We start from the raw sequence: 22,859 nt of genomic DNA, 5'->3' as shown, positions 1-22,859 counted from the left end.
AGTACCTCCACCGGTGTCCTGGGCGGCTGTTTTGTGCTTGCCACTCGGGAGTCGGTCTTCTTCTTCGCCGTTAGCGTATTTGGTGGCAATCTCCATCATCCGAGTCAGGGACATATCTCCTGTCCGACCAAATTTCAGATTCAACTCCCGATACTTGATGCCTTCCTTGAAGGCACAAATTGCTTGGTGATCTGACACATTCTCCACTGTATGGTGTAACGTGATCCATATCTGGATATAGTCTCTTAGGGTTTCATTCAATTTTTGCACACAACTCAGCAATTCAGCCAACCCCGCTGGTCGCTTGCAAGTACCTTCAAAAGTCCTAACGAACACTCGGGCAAGTTCCTCCCAACTGAATATACTGCCGGGTGCTAACTGGTTCAGCCATGCCCTGGCTGAGCCTTCCAACATCAGAGGAAGGTGCTTCATGGCAACTTCATCATTGCCACCACCAATCTGTACAGCTACTCGGTAGTCCTCAAGCCAACTGTCAAGCTTAGACTCACCCGTAAATTTGCTGACTCCAGTCGCCAACCTGAAATTGGGAGGAATCACCGCACCCCTGATGGCTCTGCTAAAACACTCGGGACCTGAAACATGCACTCTACTGCCAGTCGGATAATCTCTGTCATGGCCTTCTCTGTGTGCTCTGTTCCTATCAACCAGACCTTGAACGAGAATAGATCTCGCATCAAAGCCTATCTCCCTTGGTCGACTGGTATTCTTCGCTCGCCGCTGTGAGGGCGTCTGTCATCATGCCGTCGAGGCACATACGACCCACTCCTCGGAGGAGGCGTGGGCACTCAACGTCGGTCGTCATGGCCGAGGTGGTGGTCATATTGCTCATGGTTTATGTACTGATCTTGCCTGTGCCCACGTCCTTCACGCCGCGGGGCGATCTTGGGCTGTGGGCCGACTGTACTGTATCTTCTACCACAGACCTGCTGTGAATCCTATTCCGTGACTGAGACACTGTTGTGTTCTGTTCTCCAGCTGCTCGGAGCAAGGCCCGGATCTACATCGAACCCCTGCCTGCCTCCGATTGGGAAGGCTGGATTGACTCTGCTATTCGGGCTGCGACTGTGAGATTTTGAATCGGAGTGCGGTATACCTGAGTTTGAGGCGGAAAAAGCTGCCATCGACTGGATTCAGGGATCCTCTGCTGAGCACGCTCGTCGAGTGCATGCTGCAGGTTCTCCAGTCGAGTGCGCTCAGCCAAGTTGGCCAGGCACACTTCCTTCAAGGCCCGGGCCTCGGGGGTTTCTCCAATGATAGGAGTGTGAAGTGCATCCATGTTGCGGCGGCGAAGCTCTTCCCTTCGTTGCGAAGAAAGGGGCTCGGGGCGGTACTCCTCGTGAACGCGCGACGGATCACCGCCGCCATCACCATCGTCGTTGCGGGGGAAGCCAGGAGGACTGGGTGGTCCGTCGACCATCAAGACTTCTGCCGGGGGATCGCTGCTGTCACAGTCGGATGCGGTCTCAACGGAGCCAATCGAACAGGCCATAGAGAGTTTCGTCGGGCTCGATTGCCGCGACTTGTGAGGTGGCCGACTGGCGGGCCACCACGTGTCTCACCCACCGTTGGAGCCGCGACCGACCAGAACGCTTGTGCGGGCGAGCGGCGAGGGATGAGGACACCATAGGAACCGACCGATACTGGGTCGACGGTTGCCGGAGAAGGATGCACGCGCAAAAGCACGTCGCCCCATGGACGGGGAGCGCATGGACGTCGAGTGGAGCTTCCTGGAGCCAGGCGGAGTCGTCGGCGATGAACACGAGCGCGCCGAGACGAATCTTGCGGCCCTCAACCAGTCCACCGGCGGAAACCATGATGGTGAGAATCGGAAAAATCGCAACTCCACGAAAAAGTCGCTAAGACACCTGCCCCACAGTGGGCGCCAACTGTCGTGGATCTAAGACTGACAGTAGAATGGGGGGGTAGGTATGAGGAGGCAAAATCCTAGCTATGGCAAAGTTGTACACACGAGTTTTACGAGTTCAGGCCCTTCGCGGAGGAAGTAACAGCCCTACATCTCGGTGCCCGGAGGCGGTCGACTGGATTATGTATGTGTGTGTTTACAGGGGGTGCGAACCCTTGTCGCAGTGGAGGGGGGGTGGCTTATATAGAGTGCTCCAGGACCCCAGCCTGCCCATGTTACAAGAGTTTTAAGGTACATCAAGAGGGAGGCGTTACTGGTAACGCTAGCAATTAAGTGACATAAATGCCTATTAAGTCTATGAAGTAAACGTCCGACCGTTGTCGCGCAGAGTGACTTTAGATCTTCTATCTGTCGAGTGATAATCGTCGTGGTCGAGTGACTTTGAATTTTCCGAGTGGAATGCCTGTCAGTCGGGTGGATGATGCTATACCTCTAATGCTTCTGGTTTTAGGATGGAGTCCTAGGGGAGGGTGTCTAGGTCAGGCCTATGACCCCACCCTAGGTACATAGCTACATCACCCCTCACTCCTAAACGTCTGCACAGCCCTGGAGAAAGGTGCTCTTTTCATTCGAAGATCAACAGAGCCTCTGTGTCGTTGTAGTTGTAGATGTAGTTCAGGTTCACTATTCTCTTTTGATCCCGGATTAACATCGGACCATACCGGATGCGAAGTTTCTCGTTCCGACTAACATCTCTCTTATGGACCAACAGGATCTAGGCCTGAACCACAGCTATCAACGATGTTTCCTAAACTAGAAGCTTTGTCCGTTCATCCACAACCTAAGCAACATCCATGATGCGGTCATCGATGGCGCTATCGACCCTAAACAGTCCTATCGAACGACCTAATAGATAACAGAGAAGGGGGATGGTGGTATCTTACCAGCTTCATGGTCGGGGGAGACATGGCGGACACGAGGAAGGTTGTACGTAGACGAAGAAGAAAGGGAGAAGTAGCTGCCACTTCTGGGGAGTGCTCCTGCCGCCTCTTGCCGCTGCAAGAGGGAGTGTCATAGCCGCAAATCTGAGTCGCCGCCGCCGTCGCAGTCGCAGATCTGAGTCGTTTCAACCACCGGTGCCAACAACAGAGGAGGGTTTGTCCTACAGCTAGAGGTGAGCGAGTAAATGGGGTGGTGAGGGTATATTTGGCGCCACCCCGCCTCGGCCGATTTTCCCCTCCCGCCATATCCGCCCGCACCCCCACTGCACCGCGCCCTACGCCGTGTCTTTGTTTTCTACCCCACTCAGCCTGGTTCAATGGAAACGGCCGATTTAAGTGTTCCCAGACGGCCAGGCTCTGGGGTGCTTTAAGTTCCGTGTAGATGCAAGCCAGGCCAGCCTGCAGGCAAGAACATGACACATTTTCATCCCGCCCAGGTGCATGCAGCCTACCAAATGCGTCCTTGGAGTACTTTGGAAAAAAAATCCAGGAGGAAAAGCTGGTAGCCATGGTAAACATCTGCCAATTGTTGGATATAACATCAATGTTTTGATTCGAGGCTATAGTACACTAGGAGTAGAACAATCTCTACAGCGTCGGCGTGGTGTGGATACTGTACTGCTATGCCTACTTGTTTCTGATCTACTACTTGTGAAACAATGTTGCGATTTTGTTCACTTTCGTGACTTGCCAGTACGCCCACGTGCTGAGGTACAGGTGCTCTCCAAGTGTCGCAACAGGCCCTTCCACATCCCTAGAGTGATCACTGGGCTTCCTTACACTCTCAAATACAGGGATCACTTAAGCCGATTCCTGACGCATCCTAATCCTACCCGATTGCAATGATGGAGTAGCATGCACTAGGATTTTGAGCATCAAGTACGTATTTGATAGAAGAAAAACTATTGAGCTTGTGGGGAGGGGGAAGAAAACAGTCCATAACATGTTTAAGTTTGATCTCAGAATGCATAGCGAGAAGGAAATATATAGGGCCCGAGACGCCCATACCATCTCTTCTCACCACGCCTCCACCTGCCAGTGCCAGCCATTCACCTCGTCATATCGAGTACAGTAGGTGTACAATGCTAATTACTCCACTATAAGACCATTGTCCAAGGCCATTAATCATAGGTGACATGTGAGAGAGGAAGCCTATCATCTAGCATGATGATTTGTATGCTTAAGTACAACCATGTGTATGCTTGAAATTAGAACATGTATATATATGTGTGTCAAGCGATCTCTCTCGAACGTGTATATAGAGTTACATTGTTTTTCTTCTTTATCTGGCAAAAATGTGTTACGCTCTTGTGAGTGGCATATGTAAACATGTTTCTGTTAAGGCTACTCAAGCAACACACAATGCTAATTGTGCACGTCACTGGTCTCATAAGAGCAACTCCAATGCACTGACGCAAAAGGCCGCGTACTTTGTTCGCTTTTTGTCTGTTTGGATCGGTCGACCGAACATGTGGGTTCGTTTTTCATTTGGCTCCGCCGGTGCTGCCAACAGGTGGCCGATGCATTTTTCCCGCGTCCACAATTTTTTTCGAAAACATGCTGCCGACATAAACATAATTATACATTAAACGGCCGTTCAACCGTCGGCCAAAATCCATTTATGCATTAAATAAAACATAAAAAGGTAAAAACCTGCCCGCACGCCGCCCTAGGCCTTGCCCTTGCCCTTGCCGTGATCGTCATGAGGTCCATGAATGATGGCGGTGGCCCACCCCACGGGAATGCTCTGTCCCACACCACCAACGCCGCCTTCTTCGGCGCTTGCTCCGGCAGCGGCATTGCTGCACGACAGGCGCACTCCTCCTCCTCCTCGCGCTCCCACTACATCTGGCGCTCGCCGTCGGCTCACTCCTCCGTCACCCGTTTGAAGTACATAAGTTTGTTTTGCTCTCTTAGTTGTGTGTTGCCGTCTAAAGTAAAAAAAAATGAGTCACTCTTGGCTGAGAAAGCACTGACAATGTTATTATGCCACTGAGGATCTCAATCTCATTCTTCGTGGGTATACATTCGAAAATGAGCTCCAATTAGATAGTAAAATTCCTGTGTTTTTCTGTAAAAGAAGGATTAAAAAATCCTCCATTTTTCCATTTCTTTAAAGCAAAGGCTTGAATAATGCCGCCATTCGAAATTTTCTATTCCTATGTGTTTCCACCACTTTTCGGCCTAGTTTGATTCATAGGATATGAATACCATAGGTGTGGGGGCATATTCACATATGTGCATGTTTCTATTTGTTTAGTGTCGAGCTGTATGTTCCCTCATACATGAGATTTATGATCAAATGTACTTGATTTATGAGAACACCTTTCTCTGAAGATCAAACGTCTATGTACTTGAAACAAACTACGTTACTGCGGCGGTGTCAGCAGAGTCGGCGTGAGTGCACGTCTTTGATCATGCAAATTCCTATTTGGAGTAGTTTGAAGAAAATCTGGGAGGAAAACTGGTAGCCACGGTAAGCATCTCCCAACTGTCGGATATAACATTAATTGTTTAGATTTGTGGCTCCGGCACACCGGGAGTACAACAATCTCTACAGCCTTTTCATATGGATACTTTATTGGTATGGCTGTTTGTTTCAGATCTAATAGTTGTGGAACAATGCTACGATTTTTCCGACTACCGTAACTTGATAGTGCCACCGGGGACGAAGGATCAGGTGCTCGCCAAGTGTCGCAATATTTCCTTCGACACCCCTAAAGTGATCGCTGGGCTTCCTTACTCTCTCAAATACAGGGGTTACCATAACCCATTCCAGATGCATCCTAATCCTACCCGATTGCAATGATAGAGTAGCAGGCACTAGGATTTAGAGCATCAAGTACGTATTTGAGAGAAGAAAAAAATATTAAGCTTGTGGGGAGAGAAAAGTAAGTGTACAATGCTAGTTACTCCAGTATCTGAGACCTTTTGGCAAGGCCATTAATCATAGGTGACATGTGAGAGAGGAAGCCTATCATCTAGCATGATGATTTGTACGCTTAAGTACAACCATGTGTATGCTTGAAACTAGAACATGTATATATATGCGTGTCAAGCGATCTCTCATATAGAGTTACATTCTTTTTCTTCTTTATCTGGCGAAAATGTGTTGCGCTCTTTTCAATGACATATATAAACATGTTTCTATTAAGGCTACACAAGCAACACACAAAGCTAATTGTGCGCGTCACTGGTCTCATAAGAGCAACTCCAACACGCTGACCCAAACGGACGCGTGTTTTGTCTGCTTTTTGTCCATTTGGATCGGCCGACAGACGAGCGGATCCGCTTTTTCGTTTGGATCGGCAGGTGCGTCCAACGGGTGGCCGGTGAATTTTCCTGCGTCAACATATTTTTCCGAAAACATGGGGCTGAAATAAACATAATTATACAGTAAACGATCGGTCAACCGTGTGCCAAAGTCCACTTAAGCATTAAATAAAACATAAAAAAGTAAAAACCTGCCCGCACGCTGCCCTAGGCCTTGTCCTTGCCCTTGCGTCGTCGTCGTGAGGTCCATAAATGGAGGCGGTGGCCCAGCCCACGGGAATGCGCTCTCCCATGCCGCCATCGCCGCCTCCTCCGGCGTTTGCTCTGGTGGCGGCATTGCTGCGCGGCAGGCGCACTCCTCCTCCTCGTGCTCCCACTGCATCTGGCGCTCACCATCGGCCCGCTCCTCTGCCACCCGTTTGAAGTACACAACTTTGTTTTGCTCTCTTAATTGTGTGTCGCTGTCTGAAGTAAAAAATGAGTCACTCTTGGTTGAGAAAGCACTGGCAATGTTATTATGCCACTAAGAATCTCAATCTCATTCTTCATGGGTATACATTTGAAAATGAGCTCCAAGTAGATCGTAAAATTTCTGCGTTTTCTGTGAAATAAGGATTAAAAAAATCCTCCATTTTTTCCATTAATACATCTCTTTGAACCAAAGGCTTGAATAATGCCATCATACGGAATTTTCTATTCCTATGTGTTTCCACCACTTTTCGGCCTCGTTTGATTCATAGGATATGAATACCACAGGTGTGGGGGCGTATTCACATATGTGTATGTTTCTACTTGTTTAGCGTTGAGCTGTATGTTCCCTCATCCGTGAGATATATGATCAAATGTACTGGATTTATGAGAACATCTTTCTCTGAAGATCAAAAGTCTGTGTACTTGAAACAAATTGCGTTACTGTGGCGGTGTCGGCAGAGCCGACGTGAGTGCACGTCTTTGATCATGCAAATTCTTATTTGGAGTAGTTTGAAGAAAATCTGGGAGGAAAAGCTGGTAGCCACGGTAAACATCTCCCAATTGTCGGATATAACATGAACGGTTTAGATTTGTGGCTACGGTACACCGGGAGTACAATAATATCTACAGCTTCCTCATGGTCAGGATACTTTACTGGTATGACTATTTGTTTCGGGTCTAATAGTTGTGGAACAATGCTACGATTTTTCTGACTACCGTGACTTGATAGTGCCAGCGGGACGAAGGATTTGGTGCTCTCCAAGTGACGCAACATTTCCTTCCACACCTCTAGAGTGATCGCTCGGCTTCCTTACTCTCTCAAATACATGATTATCAAAACCGATTCCCGACGCATCCTAATACTACCGATTGCAATGGCGGAGTAGCGGGCACTAGGATTTGCATCTTCAAGGATTTGAGAGATTAAAAACTATTGAGATTGTGGGGAGGTGGAAGAAAATCGTCTATAACATGTTTCATCTCAATATCAAAATGCTTAGCGAGAACAAAATATATAGGGCTTGACCCGCCCATACCATCTCTTCGCCCATGCCCTCACCTGCCAGCTAGCACTCACGTACCTCGCCTTATTGAGTACAGTCTGTGCACGGCACTAATTAGTCCACTACCATCTAGCTAGCACGACGTTTTGAATGCTTAAGTACAACCATGTGTAAGCTTGAAAATGGAATATGTATATGTGTATCAAATGATCTCCCTCGAACGTGTAAGTTACGTTCTTTCTCTGGCGAAAATGTGTTACGTTCTTTTCAGTGCATATGTAAGCACGTCTCTGTTAAGGCTGCACAAGCAATGCACAAAGCTAACTGTGTGCGTCACTGGTCTCATAACCATGTGCATGTAGGCAGCTTTGTTTCGCTCTCTTAATTGTGTGTCGTCGTCTGAAGTAAAATGAAATGAACCGTTCTTGGCCGAGAAGCACCGGCAATGTTATTATGGCACTAAGGATCCCAATCTCGTTCTTCGTGGGTATACAGTTGAAAAGGAGCTCCAAATAGATCGTAAAATTCATGTGTTTTTCCTATAGAACAAAGATTAAAGAAAAAATTCCTTCATTTTTCCATTAATACATTTCTTTCAAGCAATGGCTTGAATAATGTCACCATACAGAATATTCTATTCCTATGTGTTTCTTCACATTTCGGCCTCGTTTGATTCATAGTATAGCAATACCATAGGAATAGGAAAGTTTTAGAAAATGAGGTGACATGTATCTTATTCCTAGATAAAAAGGGATGCCATTTGATCTATAGGATTGAATTTTTCAATAGGTCCGAGCTGTTTTGCATACCTTTGAAACGTGAAGGATAGAAATTAATACCACATAGGAATAGGAATCGTATAAACCAAAGGGCTCTAAAGATTTTTTTCCCCTATCAAACTCATATATCCTATAGAATTCCTACAAACTAAACTAAAAGGGGCATTCCTTTGAACCAAAAACAGCCTTGCGTCATTGCTCGACGCACGATTCACCAACATATGTTTTTCTGGAAACATGCAGGGGAACTACATGTAAATATATTAGAAAAAGAAAAGGAGAAGGAAAGACCCGTACAAGGTTCTTAAAAGAAGGACAATGACCAAAACAACTCACAAGACAACAGGGGCGAAGCGAGTAATCAATGGAGGGGGAGGGGTGCAAACACAAATTGTGAAGCAATAAGGGGGGCCAAACAATATGTTCGTTGTTTTACGTGCACTTTTGAAGGCTATATACAACCAAGCATGTGTTCCTCTTGCTGCTGCTAGCTAAGTCACTACAAGATAACCAAATACACATGTCCTAGACGTGGATCAGACGAACAAAACTGAACCAGGAACAACACCAAGTTAGCACAAGCCTATCATATTCATATTGAACAAAACACCAACATCCACTTTGATTTGATTCACAACCTGCAGAATCGACGTTGCCTCTGTTAAAAAAATGACGTCCCACAACCCATGAAAAAATGGCTGGTGTCCTCATGGGCACAATGGCACAATACAAATGCATCGTTGTGAGGGAAGCCTCGCTTGGCCAGGCGTTCAACAATCCACACCCATTTGTGTTCCACCAACCAAGTAAAGAACTTGCACTATGGAGCATATTTCTTCCAGTTGCTCTGCCCCGTCGCTGTGAAGTGTTCCATGTATGCAGACTTGGTTGAAAAGATCGCATTAGCACTCCATGGTAACAACCACACATCGCCTACATTGGATTGAGAAGTGAACCTCCGAGTCTTTCTGAGAGCTCAATAAACTAGAGAAAAGCTTTGATAGATAGAGGGCTTTTGACATCCTTAAACCACACATATGCTTAGCCCTAGCACACTGCGGAATTTCCGAGACGATCTTTGGGACAAAGGCTTCACTTGATGAACCATTTAGCCAACAATCGATTTAGGAAAGAAGCTTTTGCTATTCCCCACATGCAATCTAGCGGTAACGTTAAAGATTTCCACAACCTGCTTTATTCGTATGTTGAAAGGATCGAGAGGTCAACTAGAGGGGGGATAAGAGAGTACAAATGTTAAGCTTAAATTCCAATTTTAGGCTAATGCGGATAAAGTAAGTTATTTAGATAGGCAATTAGCACTAGTGTAGAAAAGTCTAGTTATGGCGTGTCAAAATTGGCCTTGCTAGCATAGGGCACCAACGCCACCAATATGGTGCCAGTGAAATTTTTTACTGGTGGCGTTGGGGCAAACGTCAGCAATATTTTGGGTACTGATGGCGTGCCACGTCTCCAACTACAGCAATATGTTCATATTATCTATGGAATTGCATGTTTGCCAACGCCAGCACTTTGATTTTTCACTAATAAAAAATGTGCAACAATTTAAACCTACTCTGTATATGCAACAATTTAAACTTAACTAGTAGTTCACAAACTCCACAAACAGTAGTACAAGTAGTTCAACTTCACAAACTCCAAACAATAGTACTAGTAGTAGTTCAACATCATCACAAACTCCAAACTACCTACATCTGATATCTCTCTTTGAATAATTAACTTCATCTCATGTAGCTTATTCCTATTGCTCTCCCCCTCCCTTCTGTAATGGGCTTTCTTTGTCTTTAGTTGAATCCTCTCGGCCCTTATGAGTTGTATCTCCTTCTTCACCTTATCCGTCTTGCGGACCAGTTCATCCTTCTAGTCGCTCAGCTTAATGATCTTATTGTAGAAACCAACATAATCGTCGATTATCTGACCCCTCTTCTTCCGTAGGGAGTCATTCAACTCCCCAAGGGCCTTAACTATACTCTCATGTGATGCGACCAGCTTGCGATTGAGCATGTACATGTCACATGGCTGTTGCTCGATGGGTGCTGGAGATGGGTCTAGTACGTATTCCTGGCAAGTCAAATGTTTGAAATCATCAATAATTAATGGTTCGATATACACACACATGTGTTTGCAATGCTCATGGATGTTTTTGTTATCTTACCTAGTTGGTGCTCGCTTCGCCTTTGTCAATTTCAGCATACGCCACGAACTTGCACGAGGACCGGTAGTGGTTGTTCCATGTACTCACTGACTGCAACTACTAAATAATAACAAGTCCGGCATGACAACATATGTTAGTGATATGAACTAATATATGAATGGAACTAAAAGAATATTAGTGATATGAACTAGAGATGATGAACTAGCATCTAATGCATATACATATGGCATTTTTCACAAATGCACACTAGGCATACTATGATCAAGAATGCATGGTATTTTTACAAATGCATATACCATGACAAGGTAGTTCAACATATGCTACACATGACATTTTTACAAATGTACACTAAGCAAACACATGGCAGTTTCCATCTATTCAAACTCATTATCTTACACATGACAATTTCTACACAAGCAAAGTATCCATCTATTCAAATTACCTAGCACTGCCATACAAACACATGATAGTTTCTACACATACAAACACATGGTAGTTTCTAGGTTACATGTGACTAACTTGCTAAATTGCTTAAATTACCATTGAACTAGCATCCATTGCCTAAATTGCCTAAATTATTTAAATTGGATCGGGCTACTACGTATCCTAAATAAAAGAACTCCAGAGATGGATTATTTTGCACAACCTAATGAAAGAAGTTGCTGAATGAAAGAAAGAAAAGCATGAATCACACAATTTCCTTGGAATTACGTAAGAACTAAGGTGCTAAGAAATGAATGAAAGAAAAGCATATGGGAATGTTTGGGATGCCACACTATTTCAGTCACATACCCCACTTGTCATAGACTCAAGTGCTAGCCAACTTTTGCCACAAGTGTGGAGACCAATTTGGGCATGCCCACAATTTCTTCAGAATTATGTAAGAAAAGCATAAATCACACAACCAGGCATTTTCTTCTATGAAGGTCGCATAGTAAGAACTAAGCTGCTAAGCAATGATATAAATTTACCAAAAATATGATTAAAGATGGTCATCTAGTTAAATTCTACATGGCTTCATAAAAAAGATAATCTAGATCGCTAAAAAATCTAACGACATTAGATGTTGAGAAAATATTTTGACTCGGTAGGGTATTTTGCATGATGATTTTTAAAAAACAAGAACAAGTAATAGCAAGGGCTTGTCCACTGAAAATACCTTATTAGTTTCAGATGAGGCCAGTTCAAATGATATTACCGAATCTCATTAGAAATAAACCTGGAGTGTGAATCGGGAGCGGAGGATGGGGAGGTGGGTGCTCACCGGTGGAGGAAGCTCTGAAGGCGCTGGAGGGCTTCGAGGACATCGGAGACCTGCGAGATGGCAGCGGGGGCGGCAACCTGTGAGATGGCGAAGCAGCTGTAGGGGCAGTGCCAGTGGAGACCTATGAGACAGCGACAGGGCCGGCGGGGGCGCCGATAGTGACCTGCGAGACTACAGCGGGGGAGGAGGCGGTTGTGCGAGGTGAGAGAGATTTTTTTAGCGAACATAGAGAGAAAGAGAGAGAGAGAGAGAGAGAGAGAATGGGACGGAGATTAGGCTTCGGCCCAGTTAGTCCGAGTGGAGCGGGCCAATTCCTAGGCTTCGGCCCACGTTGGCTGGATTCGTCATGCCACAGTAACTGGTTCATTTTTTATTTTATTTTTTTCTTTGATAAAATATTTAAAAATACAAATAAATTCAAATATTTTTCTTTAATAACTAAATGTTTCAAAAATTATAAAAGTCACAAAATACTAATAAATTTAAATAAACATATTTGCTTTGATGACCCAATGTTTCAAAAATATAAATAGATTCTCACAATACTAATAAATTCAAACTCATAATAATAACTTAGTGTCGGCGTTCAATTATATGTACGACATCACTAGACAACTAGACAAATTTCCTATGGTGTCCTAACAAATCAACGCCACTACTATCTACCAACCAGACAGTACAGTTGGGCTCATAAATTTGTGGTGCGTTATAAAAACCCATGCCAGCAATATTCTTACAAAGCCGTCGTACCAAATATGCCAATGCCACCACTATTTAAAAATATAGTGCTGGCGTTAATTGAAAATGGGCTGCCAACAACTAAAGTTGTGGCTAGCCATTTCTCCACTAGTGTGGGCAAGAACAACCTATAGGGAAAGCAAGCTCAAGGCAAAGTATGCAAGGCAACAATCTAGTTATCAAGCCAACCATCATACAAGAAGAGCAAATAAAGGTATGGGAAAGGATTAACCACAAGTGAGTGAAGGACACGGATTTTATCTCAAAGTTCACACTCTTTGGGGAGTGCTAATCTCTGTTGAGGGATGTGAAAGACAAGGGTGTGGAGACTTGAGTCACGCCCAATGGATAAGCATCAAATCACTCGGGGTTGGTCTTGAAGATGACCAACACACATTTATAAACTTCCCAGAGCACACCACAAGCAGGAAAGTTTGGGGCCTTGACTCCTAGCCGCTTAGGAGCCCAATCTACATGAATTAATATATTTCCCTTCATCAAAAAAGCTATAGCGTCACGAAAATCATCTTCAACATGTACATACATATTTCAAACTTTCCCCAATCACTACTCCAAAATTGTCTCCCTGAAAGATTCTTTGATTGTTGTCGATTATTCTAAGATTTTCTAGCTCTAATTTCTCTTCAGAAAGCTGGAACTAAGAGAACCCGGTGATTGTTATGAACACTTTTCTTTGTTTTGACTGGAAAACAATAGGAAATGATCTTACAATAATAAAATTTAAATATAAAGGGAAGTATGCGCATACAAATTATTTACAAGAGCATATATACGGAGGGAGAGAATGGAAAACTAAAAGGAAAATCAAAATTATAGGTTATGTTGTACTCATGCTCTGAAATTTCTTTGTGCTTAACTATGTGGATAACCAGAGTCAGGTCTTCTTAGAGACAAGCTAGCCACATATCTCTTCTTGGTGCATCGTTTGTAAAGATCAATCCATTTCTGCACCTTGAGAGGTTCCGGCAACTAATAATTATGATATCAATGTTCAAGGGTTGATCAATTGTCAATTTTGCTAGGTGTAATTCTTCAATGATTGAGATCCCTCTATTTTGAAACATGTGCTATTTGCAGTAGTTTGGAAAAAAAATTGGGTGAAAAGCTGGTAGCCATGGTAAACATTTGCCAACTGTCAACTGCCAGATATAACATTAATGGTTTAATACATGGTTATAACACACCATCAATCAATCTTCCTCTACAATCACATCATGTTGTGGACACTTTACTGCCATGGCTATCTGTTTCTGATATAATATTTGTGAAACAATGTTATGATTTTGGTCACTTTCATGACTTGCCAGTATGTCCGTGCATAGAGGTACGGGTGCTCTCCAAGTGTCAAAACATGCCCTTCCACATCCATAGGGTGATCGCTCGGCTTCCTTAATCTGTCAAATAAACAAATTACTAAAACACATTCCCGACGCATCCTGATCCTACCCGATTGCAATGATGGAGTAGCGAGCACTAGGATTTAGAGTATAAGGGTTTGAGAGAAGATAAACCATCAAGCTTGTGAGAAGGGAAGAACGTCCATATAACATGGTTCAATTAGATCTCAGAATGAATAGGGAGAAGGAAATATATAGGGCTTGACCTGCCCATACAATTGCACCATGCCCCCACTTATTTATTAGCTTACACCCACCTCACCATATTAAGTACAGTAGGTGCACAATACTAATTACTCCACTATCAGAGGCCTTTTGCCAAGGTCATTAATCATAGATGACATGTGGGAGATGAAGCATATTATCTAGCTAGCACAACGATTTGTATGCTTAAGTACATGTGTAAGGTTGAAAGCAGAACATGTATATATGTGTCAAACGATCTCTTTCGAAATCGCATCTAGCAGAACATGTGTCACGTTCTTCTTCATCTTCTTTTAAGAAAAATGTGTTACGTTCTTTCCAGTGAACATATGTAAGCATGTTTTTGTTTTTTTAACGCTGAACTGTGCAATAAGTGTTCAATGGTGTATATTTTTCAGTAAAAAGGTATATGCTTATGGTACACAATAGGGGAGGGGGTAAAGAAGAAAACCTCTTAAAAGATTTTATCCAAGGTCACATGCAAAGAATCAACCAATACCAGCTCTAAGGAATATGCATAACATGTTAACATGTTAAAGGTTTACAGAAAGCCACTCATGGAAGCAAACACTATGTTTGCTTTGAATTCCATGACCAAGAAGCTCCCAATCCTCTTTGAAAGCATGTCTCCAAACTTGAATGAAGTTATTAGTGTACTTGAAGAATTTTCCATTTCTCTAATCCATTGGTTCCAGCAAGCCAAAATAATAATCCTCCTAATCCTCTTTAATAGCATGTCTCCGAGTTGTATGTTTTTCCATCTATGAGATTTATGATGAAATGTACTAGAATTATGAGAACAGCCTTCTCTAAAGATCAATCGTGTATGTACATCGAAGGAAACTGCACATGGTTGTGCATTACTATGGTGGTGTCAGCAGAGTCGACGTGAGTGCACGTCATTAATGATAAAAAATCCTGTAGGGGAACACAGTAATTTCAAAAACTTTCCTACGTACACGCAAGATCATGGTGATGCATAACAACGAGAGGGAAGAGTGTTGTCCACGTACCCTCGTAGACTGTAAGCGGAAGCGTTATGACAACGCGGTTGATGTAGTCGTACATCTTCACGATCTACCAATCCTAGCACCAAAAGTACGGCACCTCCGTGATCTGCACACGTTCAGCTCGGTGACATCCCACGAACTCACAATCCAGCAGAGTGTCGAGGGAGAGCTTCATCAGCACGACGGCGTGATGACTGTGATGATGATGCTACCGGAACAGGGCTTCGCCTAAGCACCGCTACGATATGACCGATGTCGATTATGGTGGAGGGGGGCACCGCACACGGTTGGAAACAATCAACTTGTGTGTTCTAGGGTGGCCCCTGCCCCTGTATATAAAGGAGCAAGGGGGAGGCCGGTCGGCCCTTAGGGCACGCTAGGAGAGGAGGAGTCCTCCTCCTAGTAGGAGTAGGACTCCCCTTTCCTACTCCTACTAGGAGGGGAAAGGAAGGAGGAGAGGGAGAAGGAAAGGGGGGCGCCGCCCCCTTCCCCAGTCCAATTCGGACCATACGGGGAGGGGGCGCGCGGCCTGCCTTGGCCGGCCCTCTCTCTCTCCACTAAGGCCCATGTGGCCCATTAATTCTCCCGGGGGGATTCCGGTAACCCTCCGGTACTCTGGTTTTCTCCGAAATCACCCGGAACACTTCCGGTGTCCGAATATAGCCGTCCAATATATCAATCTTTATGTCTCGACTATTTCGAGACTCCTAGTTATGTCTGTGATCACATCCGGGACTCCGAACTACCTTCGGTACATCAAAACACATAAACTCATGATAACCCACAAGTATAGGGGATCACAACAGTTTTCGAGGGTAGAGTATTCAACCCAAATTTATTGATTCAACACAAGGGGAGCCAAAGAATATTCTCAAGTATTAGCAGCTGAGTTGTCAATTCAACCACACCTGGAAAACTTAATATCTGCAGTAAAGTATTTAGTAGCAAGTGGTATGATAGTAGCGGTAATGGCAGCAAAAGTAATAGTTTTGGTTTTATAGTGATTGTAACAGTAGCAACGGAGAAGTAAATAAGCAAAGATCAATATGTGAAAAGCTCGTAGGCATTGGATCAGTGATGGATAATTATGTCGGATGCGATTCCTCATGCAATAGTTATAACATAGGGTGACACAGAACTAGCTCCAGTTCATCAATGTAATGTAGGTATGTATTCCAAATATACTCATACATGCTTATGGAAAAGAACTTGCATGGCATATTTTGTCCTACCCTCCCGTGGCAGCGGGCTCCTATTGGAAACTAAGGGATATTAAGGCCTCCTCTTAATAGAGTACCGGACCAGAGCATTAACACTTAGTGAATACATGAACTCCTCAAACTATGGACATCACTGGTAAGTATCCCGATTATGGTCACTTCGGGGTTAACGGATCATAACACATAATAGGTGACTATAGACTTGCAAGATAGGATCAAGAACTCACATATATTCATGAAAACATAATAGGTTCAGATCTGAAATCATGGCACTTGGGCCCTAGTGACAAGCATTAAGTATAGCAAAGTCATAGCAACATCAATCTCAGAACATAGTGGATACTAGGGATCTAACTCGATTACATGATAAATTTCATCCAACCCATCACCGTCCAGCAAGCCTACGATGGAATTACTCACGCATGACGGCGAGCATCATGAAATTGGTGATGGAGGAAGGTTGATGATGACGATGGCGACGGATTCCCCTTTCCGGAGCCCCGAACGAACTCCAGATCAGCCCTCCCAAGAGAGATTAGGGCTTGGCGGCGGCTCTGTATCGTAAAACACGATGAATCCTTCTCCCTGGTTTTTTCTCCCCGAACATGAATATATAGAGTTGGAGTTGAGGTCGGTGGAGCACTAGGGGGCCCACAAGGCAGGGGGCACGCCCCCACCCTCGTGGACAGGGTGTGGGCCCCCTGGCCTTGATTATTTCGCCAGTATTTTTTATATATTCCAAAAATATTCTCCGTTGATTTTCAGGTCATTCCGAGAACTTTTATTTCCGCACAATAATAACACCATGGAAATTCTGCTGAAAACAGCGTCAGTCTGTGTTAGTTCCATTCAAATCATGCAAGTTAGAGTCCAAACCAAGGGCAAAAGTGTTTGGGAAAGTAGATACGTTGGAGACTTATCAACTCCCCCAAGCTTAAACCTTTGCTTGTCCTCAAGCAATTCAGTTGACAAACTAAAAGTGATAAAGAAAAACTTACAAACTTTGTTTGCTCTTGTTGTTGTAAATACGTAAAGCCAACATTCAAGTTTTCAGCAAAGATTATGAACTAACCATATTCACAATAACATTTACGTCTCATGTTTACTCATATCAATGACATAATCAACTAGCTAGCAATAATGATAAATCTCGGATGACAACACTTTCTCAAAAACAATCATAATATGATATAACAAGATGGTATCTCGCTAGCCCTTTCTGAGACCGCAAAACATAAATGCAGAGCACCCCTGAAGATCAAGGGCTGACTGGAATTGTAATTCATGGTAAAAGAGATCCAGTCACAGTCATACTCAATGTAAACTAATAGTAATACATGAAAAATGACAGTGGTGCTCTCCAACTGGTGCTTATTAATAAGAGGGTGATGACTCGACATAAAAGTAAATAGATACGCCCTTCGCAGAGGGAAGCAGGGATCTGTAGAGGTGCCAGAGCTCGGTTTTGAAATAGAGATGAAAAATATTTTGAGCGGTATACTTTCATTGTCAACATAGCAACCGAGATCTCTCGATATCTTCCATGCTACACACATTATAGGCGGTTCCCAAGCAGAATGGTAAAGTTTATACTCCCCACCACCAACAAGCATCAATCCATGGCTTGCCCGAAATAACGGGTGCCTTCAACTAACAAAAATCCTGGGGGAGTTTTGTTTGCAATTATTTTGATTTGATTTGAGCATGGGACTGGGCATCCCGGTGACCAGCCATTTTCTCGTGAGTGAGGAGCGGAGTCCATTCCTCTTGAGAATAACCCGCCTAGCATGGAAGATACAGATAGCCCTAGTTGATACATGAGCTATTCAAGCATACAAAACAGAATTTCATTTGAAGGTTTAGAGTTTGGCACATACAAATTTACTTGGAACGGCAGGTAGATACCGCATATAGGAAGGTATGGTGGACTCATATGGAATAACTTTTGGGGTTTATGGAAGTGGATGCACAAGCAGTATTCCTGCTTAGTACAGGTGAAGGCTAGAAAGAGACTGGGAAGCGACCAGCTAGAGAGCGACAACAGTCATGAACATGCATTAAAATTAATCAACACTGAATGCAAGCGTGAGTAGGATATAATTCACCATGAACATAAATATCGTGGAGGCTATGTTGATTTTGTTTCAACTACATGCGTGAACATGTGCCAAGTCAAGCCACTCGAATCGTTCAAAGGAGGATACCACCCTATCATACCACATCACAACCATTTTAATAGCATGTTGGCACGCAAGGTAAGCCATTATAAACTCCTAGCAAATTAAGCATGGCATGAGCAACTATAATCTCTAATTGTCATTGCAAACATATTTCATTCCTAATAGGCTGAATCAGGAACGATGAACTAATCATATTTACAAAAACAAGAGAGATCGAGTTCATACCAGCTTCTCTCATCTCAATCAGTCCATCATATATCGTCATTATTGCCTTTCACTTGCACAACCGAACGGTGTGGATAATAATAAAAGTGCACGTGCATTGGACTAAGATGGAATCTGCAAGCATTCAATTCAAGGGAGAAGATAAGGTAATATGGGCTCTTTGTTGGATCAACAATAATGCATATGAGAGCCACTCAACATTTTCATTAAGGTCTTCTCCTCTCGACCCCCACAGAAAATAAAAGGAACAAAACTATTTACACGGGAAAGCTCCCAACAAGCAAAAGAGGAACGAGAAATATTTTTGGGTTTTCTTTTTAATTACTACTACTACAGGCATGAAAGTAAACTAGCTAAAAGCTATAACTAAATATTTTTTATTAAGGTTTTTCAAACACACAAGAAAAAACCCTAACAAGAAAATAAACTAGCATGGATAGTACAATGAAAAAGTATGAGCACCGACAACTGGAATGAGTGTGTGAACATGAATGTAATGTCGGTGAGAAATACGTACTCCCCCAAGCTTAGGCTTTTGGCCTAAGTTGGTCTATGCCCACGGATGGCCTAGTGGAAATCCAAAGTTGTAACTGGGGTCGTACTGAGATGCAACAACTATTGCCTCACGAGCTGCAGCTTGGAGGCAGGCTGCCTTCGTCCTCCTCTCGTACTCGTTCGCCTCGTCCATGGTTATAATATATCTCCCTTTTGTTTGAAAGTCAAAGAAAGCAGGAGTAGGGAGAGCAACATGGACGGTGCGCCGTCTGTCAAAGATTAGTCGGTACTGGAGGAACTGTTCATTCCTCTCAACAAACTGATGACGAACCATAGCATTATAATCTAGATAAGCAGGAGGAATTCAATATCATTCTCATGTATGGGTATCTCAAGAAAATTAGCTACACAAGTTGCATAAATTCCACCAAACAAGTCTCCACTTAAACTATTAAGATGCAACCTACGTGCAACAATAGCCCCCAAGTTATATTGTTTATCACCTAACACCGCACTCTTGAGGACACTAAGATCTGGAACGCACATGTGACAAGCCTCATCTTTACCGTTAATGCATCTACCCACGAAGTGAGCGAAATAATGTATGGAAGGAAAATGAACGCTCCCTATGGTAGCTTGTGTGATTTCCCTAGATCCCCCCACAGTAATACTAGCGAGAAAGTCTTTATATTCATATTTGCGAGGTTCACTAACATTGCCCCAGTGCGGAAGTTTACAAGCAGTATTAAAATCTTCTAGGTCCATGGTATATGATTTATCATAAAGATCAAATAGAATAGTGTGAGAGTTGCGCGAGGATGTAAATTTAAACCTTCTCACAAAGGAATCAGTTAGGTGATACGTCTCCAACGTATCTACTTTTCCAAACACTTTTGCCCTTGTTTTGGACTCTAACTTGCATGATTTTAATGGAACTAACCCGGCTGACGCTGTTTTTAGCAGAATTACCATGGTGTTATTTATGTGTAGGAGGAAACGTTCCCGGAATGACCCGAAACTTCACAGAGGCACTTTTCAGAAAATAAGAAAAATACCTGCCAAAGATGAAGGCCAGGGGGGCCACCACCTTGCCACGAGGGTGGGGGCGCGCCCCCCTACCTTGTGGGCCCCCTGTTGCCTCTCCGACTCCAACTCCACCTCCATATATTGAGTTTCGATGAGGAAAAAATCAGGGAGAAGAAATCATCGCGTTTTACGATACAGAGCCGCCGCCAAGCCCTAAAACCTCTCGGGAGGGCTGATCTGGAGTCCGTTCGGGGCTCCAAAGAGGGGAATCGGTCGCCATCATCATCATCAACAATCCTGCATCACCAATTTCATGATGCTCACCGCCGTGCGTGAGTAATTCAATCATAGGCTTGCTGGATGGTGATGGGTTGGATGGGATCTATCATGTAATCGAGTTAATTTTGTTAGGGTTTGATCCCTAGTGTCCACTATGTTCTGAGATTGATGTTGCAATGACTTTGCTATGCTTAATGCTTGTCACTAGGGCCCGAGTGCCATGATTTCAGATCTGAACCTATTATGTTTTCATCAATATATGAGTGTTCTTGATCCTATCTTGCAAGTTTATAGTCACCTATTATGTGTTATGATCCGTTAACCCTGAAGTGACAATAATCGGGATACTTACCGGTGATGACCATAGTTTGAGGAGTTCATGTATTCACTATGTGTTAATGCTTTGTTCTGGTTCTCTATTAAAAGGAGACCTTAATATCCCTTAGTTTCCATAAGGACCCCACTGCCACGGGAGGGTAGGACAAAAGATGTCATGCAAGTTCTTTTCCATAAGCACGTATGACTATGTTCGGAATACATGCCTACAATATATCAATGAACTGGAGCTAGTTCTGTGTCACCCTAGGTTATGACTGTTACATGATGAGCCACATCCGACATAATTCTCCATCACTGATCCATTGCCTACGAGCTTTCCATATATTGTTCTCCGCTTATTTACTTTTCCGTTGCTATTGCTATCATCACTACAAAATACCAAAAACATTACTTTTACTACTGTTACCTTTTGCTACCGTTATCACCACTATCATATTACTTTGCTACTAAACACTTTGCTACAGATATTAAGTTTCCAGGTGTGGTTGAATTGACAACTTAGCTGCTAATACTTGAGAATATTCTTTGGCTCCCCTTGTGTCGAATCAATAAATTTGGGTTGAATACTCTACCCTCGAAAACTGTTGCGATCCCCTATACTTGTGGGTTATCAAGACTATTTTCTGGCGCCGTCGCCGGGGAGCATAGCTCTATTCTTTGAGTCACTTGGGATATATATCTGCTTATCATTATGAAGAACTTGAGAGATCCAAAAACCAAGATCTATCCCTCAACTACGAGGGGAGGTAAGGAACTACCATCTAGCTCTGCACTTGATTCACCTTCTGTTTTGAGTAAGCTTGCGACACCTACACCTGCTTCTGCTATTCGTTCTGATATGTCACATGTTATTGATGATGCCACTTCTACTATGCATGATACATATGATGAAACTACCTCTATGCCTGATACTACTATGCCACTCAGTGCTTTTCTCGATGAACAACTTGCTAGGGCTAGAGAAATTGAAAATATTGAATCCGATGATACTAATGAAAGGGATGATGAAGAACCACTTGCCATTCCTAAGGGTTATGTTTTTTATCAAGATGCTTCTTTAGCTATTTTAGCTTGCAGAAATATAACTGAACTTAAAAAAATTATTAGCTAAATGGAGTAAGCAATCCCTAAATTATAGAATGAAACCTGACCCTGCTTTTTCTACTTCACCTATCTTTGTTACTGATAAGGATTATGAATTCTCTGTTGATCCTGATATAATTACTTTTGTTGAATCTGATCCTTTTCATGGTTATGAATCTGAAACTGTTGTGGCACATCTTACTAAACTGAATGATATAGCTACCCTGTTCACTAAATATGAGGGAACTCACTACTTTTATATCCTTAAAATATTTCCGTTCTCATTAAAAGGTGATGCTAAGATATGGTTTAATTCTCTTGATCCTAGTTGTGTGCGTAGTCCCCAGGACATGATTTATTACTTCTCTACTAAATATTCCCCTGCTCATAAGAAACAAGATGCTTTAAGGGATATATATAATTTTGTGCAAATTGAAGAAGAGAGTCTCCCACAAGCTTGGGGAAGGCTTCTCCAATTACTTAATGCTTTGCCTGATCATCCTCTTAAGAAAAATGAAATACATGATATCTTTTATAATGGACTAACCGATGCCTCCAGAGATTACCTGGATAATTGTGCTGGTTTTGTTTTCAGGGAAAGAACACCGGATGAAGCTAAAATTCTATTGAATAATATGTTGACAAATGAAAATAATTGGACACCTCCGGAGCCAATTCCTGAGCCTATTCCTAAACCAACTGAAATTCTATTGAATAATATGTAGACAACCGAAATACAATTCAAATATGATTGGACACTTGGGTGATTATATGGCTAATGTTAAAAGTGAA

The sequence above is a fragment of the Triticum urartu genome, chromosome 1 (assembly GCF_003073215.2).
Source record: "Triticum urartu cultivar G1812 chromosome 1, Tu2.1, whole genome shotgun sequence".
Lineage (NCBI taxonomy): Eukaryota > Viridiplantae > Streptophyta > Magnoliopsida > Poales > Poaceae > Triticum > Triticum urartu.
The sequence above is the reverse complement of the archived record's forward strand: the minus strand, read 5'-3'. Positions refer to the sequence as shown.